Consider the following 7,243-nt stretch of genomic DNA (forward strand, 5'->3'; position numbering starts at 1 on the left):
AATAACAAACAAAATCTGATAGTGTTGTGCCTTGTTCCAACATGCCCCAGATATATTTTTCATTTTTTATGATTTAGATTTTTTAAGGATGTTATGGAGTCAAAGTTAAAATAATCGAAAAATGTATATTTTGTGTTTCTTTATGGTCATATTTAGTGTCTGCAAGATGAAAACTGGCACAGGTTTGAATTTTTATGCACCCAAGACATTGGCATAAAAAAATTTATATTTGCTCTTTTTCCATCTGTTAGAAGGGGTCAGAGCCCACAAAAAAAGTATAATTTTGGGTTCTATGGTCAGTTACTTAGCTGTATTTTGACCAATTTACATGAGCTTTCATACAAAGATACAAAAATTGTATACTTGTCCACTTTTGGTATTTATATGGGGGGGGTGATTGTCTTTTAGCTTATATTTAAAAATTTGAATCTCAAAATAGCCCTACACTGGTCTTGCATTACACCTGTTAGAACTGCCTTTATCAGTCATGTTCTGGTTCTTTGTAGCCATATTTTGCAGATGGAGGCATTTTCTGAATACTAACATTTTGTAAGTCTGAGGACATTCCAGTGATTTCTTCTAATTATAAAATCATTGCTTTGAATAATTGTGTGTAAGATTTTGGAGAGAAGGTAAGTTCTCGTATTATTTGGTTCCTTGTATGAAACAAACTCCTCTCTATAAGTGTATTTAGTCCACCTGGGACAACTTGATTTTACTTGAAATGTCAATCAGGAAAGCCTTTTTTAAGAGGGAACATCTTATTTCTGTGTTTTGTTTTAAGAGGGCTAATGACATTCTATGGAGATTCAGTTTTCTCCAGGACTTGCATTGTTATGAATTGTGTAAGCGTTATATAGCAGACAAATCATTGTGTCCATACTTGTTAATGCCACATTAATTCTTCATTCCATTGGACTGGTGTAAGTCTAGAAACCACAGAGATTACTTCTGATTTTGATCGTGTAACATTACACTCAAAATAAAAAGGAAATTTCTTATCTGAACCTTCAATCTGCAAAAAGACTTGTTCATGGACCTGATATACCTGTACCTACTTCACTTGAGATTCTTGATATAGTTTTGTCCAATTCTGAATCTGATGCCAATAGAAATGATGATTGACACTGTTTTTAATACGAAACAACATGTTAACCACAGGAAACACAAGAGGAATATAATGATTTGGTAAAATATTTGACCTTCCAAAGGGTTCTTTAGAGATTTTGTGGTCCAGACTTCAGACTAAGAACTTTATTTTACTGATACAGAAATTGTTAGGAAGAATTTATACAATACTTTTTGCAAGAAACTTCACTGGTGTATTGCAACAACATTGCTGAATTAATACCAATGGTAGGAGCTGCAGTTTATGAACCAAATGAGTGGTGATTGTTTGTAGATTTCTACAAAGTAAATGTAAAAAGTGTTCTTTCTCACAGTGGTAACATGTATACATCTGTTTCTATTGCTGATTTAGTTCAATTGAAGAAAACATGAAAATCTCAAATCTCTTATTATCAGATACAAAAAACATGGTTGGCTACATTGTGGAGCTTAAAATTATTTTGTATATTGTTGAGTCAACAATCCAGTTATACAAAGTTTCCATGTTTTTTTATTTGAATGGGACAGCAGAGCACAAAATAAGCACTGGATAAGGAAGCAATGGCTATGCAGGGTCAGTCTGATACTTGGATTGAAATCATTGAACATGAAAATTTGTTTGATATAAAGAAAGTCATATTACCTTCACATAAAACTGAGCATGATAAAGCAGTTTGTAAAGGCCTTGTACGAAAATGGTGACTGTTTCAAGAATCTATGTGGGTAGGTATTTCCCAGCTTTTTCAGAATTGAACCTTTAAAAAAAGGATTTTTATTCAGCCTTAGATTATGAAATTAACTTTGAATGAAAGAACAAGGAGGAAATTTGAAAAAGAAGCTTGAATTGCCTTTAAAGATATCAGTGACAATTTTTTGTGGAAAGAGTAAGGACCCAAATTATTAAAATATTATCAATAACATGCTCAGTAAATTCAAATTATATGGATTGTAGTCTGAGCTTAAGTTCATTTCTTACCTTCACTTATTCACTATTGGCTGGAAAATCCCAGTGCTGTTAGTGAAGAATAAGGAGAAAGATTTCTTTAAGACATTGGTAAAATGGAGAGGAAGTATCAGAGGTGGAACATCAGCATGATGGTTGATTACTGCTGGGCACTGAAATGAGATGGTCTAAACATAATACATAAAAGAAAGAAACACAGTTTTGAGACTAAAAGACATAGGTTTCACAAAATTTGGGGGGAATGAGGATGCATACTCCTTTAATATCAATGTTCTTCCATTTTCTTCAATTTATTTGTATTTTTGTTGACAAACATAATAGAAAGTGCTCATTGTGGTAAATGAAATAATAATTGAATCTAAGTTAGTTTTTTTTTTCGTTCCAATTTGTGAATAGTTATTACATGGGAGAAATAAAATTGATGATATTTTTGAGGTCTGCAAAGGTGAATTATGGAAAATTCAAAATTAAAACCAAAACTACTTTTATGAAGTTTAATTTCACGAACCTGTGTTACTGATGGAATTATTAAAAACCAAAAGTTATTGGTGCAAACAACAATAGCTTTATATCAAAAACTAAATGAAAGATTACATTCACTTAAATTCATGTTCTCTTGCTAACATACAGAAGCAGTAGACCATGCTAAATGTAATTTAATAGTGTATTTATTATTTAAAAATGTGAATGTTGAATAAAATGTTTAATTCCATTTTTTGCTATTGGCTTAAAACCAAAATCATTCAGAACTGATTTTTACAAGTTAACAGAGCTTAATATGTTCATGAAAAATGTATACCTTCTTGAGAGGGCTAAGTTTAGGAGCACATGGGATATTATGTTTGTTTGTAAATCTTAAAGTTTCCACACTGTGAATCTCTTTAACATTTGGGTACACTTAAAATGTTTCAAAATGATAATTATATTAAGCATTAATGTACATGTTTTTCTTTGTTTATTCTGTAAGGAAAAGAAAACATTTTAATGAAAAATTAGGTTTTCATTATTTTAAAATTCTTCTTAAATACAAAATAATTGATACAGGGCACAATTTTAATGGCTTCTGTGTTTATAAGAGAGCCTCAAATAGTTACTATGAAACCTTTTGTACAAAAAGGTGACTAAATAACAGATTATTTAATATTATAAAGTGAATTTAGTTTTCAAATTGTGGCAATACTTGTTTGAAATGAAACATTGAAATTAATAGCTTTTGAGTGTGCCTTTTTCTAAATATACTCGAAGAGGGATGTATCATATGTGATGTTAGAAATCAGTTGTAAAAGTTTTTCTTAAATACTGAACAAAGGCCATCTCAAACTCAGTTTTTTTCTTCTTTGTAATATATGGCATATCCTTTCAGATACCAAGGCAAAAACAAAAAATTATTTGTCAAAGATACATTTTATTTCTCCATATTTTATTTATCCTAGTAGAAGAGGTAACTGTAAATGTAGGACCAATATGGTGGTAAGGAAACACTGCCCATTAAATTTATGTATATATATATATATATAAAATGTTGAAGCTGGTTATAAGTGCTCTAGTTTACAATGCTTTAGTTTCAACTTACATGTACCATCTGCAGCCAGTTGTGTAAAGGTGGTTGTCTATAAGAAATAGAAATAATTAAATCAAATATTCCACTACATCCATACCTATAGGAGTAACAAATTAAATTAAAGTTAGTGTTCTAGCCTCCATGAAGAGCATTTGCTTGTGTGAAGAGCATCATAATAGCTAAGATGTTTTGGTGAAAAGCTGGTATTATTACAAACGTGAAAAGTGAAATACATCATTACGTTTTCTTTCAGGTGGTTCAAAAACTCCAGGAATCATTGAGCAAGTACCAACAATTCTGAACCAAGTTTTTAAGACAAGATAAGGTGCAGCAGAAATTGGTTTTTATTTTTGTATATTCCTAAGTGTGTTAAATATTACTTTCATAGCTTACATTAAAATTAATATATAAATATTTTTAATAGTTGTAGTCAGTCTTAATGTTAATTTTATCAGAGAAATCATATTGAATGATATGTAGAATTCAGTTTAAAATGAAATATGTTTGACTGGAACTTATATTTTTGAAAATCAAAAAGTAATTCAGAAGATATTCCTGAAAAGAAAATTAGTTTTAAAACTAGTAGTATTTTTTTCTGAATATGAAAAAGAATGATTTTTATTAAATCTATACATGGTTCTAAACTAAAATTAAAAGCATACCATTTCAAAATGGACCTAACTCAAGAGTTCCTTGTTTCTAATTGAGTTAATAACTGAGGCCTTAAAACAATGTTGATATAGTTGTAAATGATAGAAGAATACGTGTGTAACATAATTTGATAAATGTTTTTGGAATTAGTTAGATATTTTTATATAAATACAGGCTGAGCTGAGAAACAACTGTATTACTGTGACAGTTGGTTTCTGCTCTGTTCAGTGGATTTGTACCTCGCATGAATGATTTTGTTTGCAATTTTAATTTGAAATTTATATACATGGTTCTTTCCATCACACTGTGATTTGTGGCTCATTTTATGAACAAAAGTCACAGGTATTTCTTGTATTCAGTTTCTACATAGAATCATGATAATTTTATATATCTAGTCTCACTACGATAACATCAGCATATCAGTTGTCTTTTATAGAAACATGGCAGCTGTTTGCATTAAATTTTATATATCATAAACCTTTATTCCTACCATTATAGTACTGTCTTTTATGCTTAAAACATTTTTTGTGGAGACAATATAAGTAATTGAAAATCCACATTATTGAAAAAAAAAGAATTTAAAACAAACCTCTCATTGCTATTGATTCTTTTGTGCTTTGTGTATGGTTATTTCATATTAAACTTTAAGAACAAATTTTCTGTAGAGTGGAAGCTATCATTTAATAAAACATATTAAGCTATGAAATCATTTTCTTGAACATAATTGATTTATAAGGCACCAGTATAATAGTCATTAATTAATATGTACCATGTAATGAAAAGTTAGATTTTATATCTGCACAAAAAAGCAATTTATTTTTAATTTATCTGCTTGAAGTGTTTAGTACTTGTGTTTATTTTGAATATTGTAAAAACCACCTAGAGCTACGCCTAGATGGAATGACATCAGAGATAACATGCCAAAACTTAAAAATGATAAGAACACACACACACACATTATAATAAAATGATAAACAAAGTATTTATTTTAAATGTTTTCTCTTAGGTTTTTAAGCTTTGCATTTTTTTTCATTTTTGTTAAATAGTAATTATGCATATTGGTAAAAATGATGATGTAAGCTGTATTTGTCTTTTAAGAAATTTTTTGTAATCAGGTATTCATAGCAGATACAGTTTATTGTCTTAGAAAATTTATATTTTTATATTATTTACAAGTTATTTTATAAATTAAGTAATTAATTACTACAAATAGTAATTTAATAAACTTTCTAGAATGTTTTGTTTTATACCCTGTTTTTATTAATGGCTTTATTTTTCATAGTTTAGAATTTTCCAAAATTTACTCTGCTTGCAGAAATGTTTAAGGATAAATATTTGGTAAATGTTTTTCATAACTGTAATATATGTTTTCAGAAAGAGTTTACTTCCTCATGATTGTTTAGCAGTGATCATTTAGTTATTTTGGTTAGTATTCATATTACAAGAAGGATGATGAACTAGAGAATTTATTTTTGTAACATTACTAACATGTAAATATGTCTTCAAAAACAACAGTGGTGAAATGAAATATTGTCACTGAAAATTTAGTGGCCATGTAATAAGCTTGTATCAGATATGATATTACAGAAAGGTGTTTCTTTATTTTTAAATTATTGCAAGCTCTATTATGGACCAAGTTAATTTGTGTTGGTAATTAAACTGTAATATGATTGTTTGATAGTTGGTTTGCATATTTTGTTTACTTGTGCTGAAAATAAAAATTATGGAAATCAATTTGCATTTAGGTGATCTTTATTGAAATAAACCTAATGTTTTAGAAATATTACATTTAAAGAAGAGTATGTTCGACCTGAATTAAATTATTTAAATACTTCTGGCTCAGTTTGTCACTATTTGTTTTGTTTCACTTCTTTAATTTTCATGATTTTTGTTACATTTAAATTGGATAAGTTTTCTGTTGTGTGAAATTTCATATCAAAGCTTATATTCTTAAATGAATATTTTTGGACTCCATGAAAATTAACCTAAATTGCATCTGTGTGTATATGAAACATATTTAAAAGGTGCAAAAACAGCTCTGATGCAATCAAAATGTGCTGTTTCTTGGTGAAAGCTACATTTTTCCAAGGAACCCTTGAACCCCCAGTATGGCTTCATAAATCATTTCCTTTTTCCCCAAAAGTAGTAACTGCTTTTACAGATTTGTTTTTGTGTTTGTATGTAATATACATGTGTTTTTTAAATGGGAATACAAAATTGGGATAGAGTATTTAAGACTATAAAAGCAACTACGTTTTGCTCTATTAAAATTTAGAATAGTAGGTTACTAAATGCAGTGAATATAAAGTGAATTAATGTTTTAAAGAATAATCAGTTTACTTTTTTTCATATCAATTTAATAACTCAAAATAGAAACTTGTGATATTGTATTTATACCACAGAAATCTACTAAAAACTTGTTGAATATTGTCCAGATTGTTTCTGATATACCATAATTGTAATTAATATTAGCTTTCAAACAAAAATAACTCTTTTCATACTATTTAACAAGCTGTCTATGAGCACTCAAATTTAGTTTTTTTTTTGTGTTTCTTTTTTTATCTAAATTTGTTTTCTTTTATCTTCCATTTCACCTTCAATGCAACAATATCATCAAAATACTGACTCTGAAGTTGACAAGTCCAAGTAAAATGTGTCTGTTTATATGTTTGACCTTCAGTTTGAATTTTTTACCAATATATTTAGTGTGTGTGCTCTATATATTAACATACTAGTTGTCTTTGTAATAAGTCCATTACACTTTGTTACACACAAACCTATACATATTGTAGTTTCTTGTCTAGAAGGTACAAAAAGGAAGGGAAGCTGAAGACAGTGGTTGTTACTATGTTCAGTATGTGTGTTCATTTGTACTGTCACATTAAAATGAACATTCTTATCAATGTTTCTTGTATCATCATAGACATAGCTTATGAGACCTTCAATAAAATTGATGCTCT

At 28.7% G+C, this 7,243-nt stretch overlaps 1 pseudogene across 1 annotated transcript in view; it reads left to right on the top strand.

Moving 5' to 3' along the window:
- The window catches only part of LOC143224816 (sorting nexin lst-4-like), a 76,449-nt pseudogene extending 70,432 nt beyond the window's left edge, over positions 1 to 6,017 (top strand). Inside the window, exon 16 of the transcript XR_013013459.1 lies at positions 3,886 to 6,017. The product of XR_013013459.1 is annotated as a sorting nexin lst-4-like (transcript). The remainder of the gene's footprint in view (positions 1 to 3,885) is intronic.
- Positions 6,018 to 7,243: the final 1,226 nt, after the last annotated feature.

The sequence above is a fragment of the Tachypleus tridentatus genome, chromosome 1 (genome assembly GCF_004210375.1).
Source record: "Tachypleus tridentatus isolate NWPU-2018 chromosome 1, ASM421037v1, whole genome shotgun sequence".
In the NCBI taxonomy this organism is placed as follows: domain Eukaryota; kingdom Metazoa; phylum Arthropoda; class Merostomata; order Xiphosura; family Limulidae; genus Tachypleus; species Tachypleus tridentatus.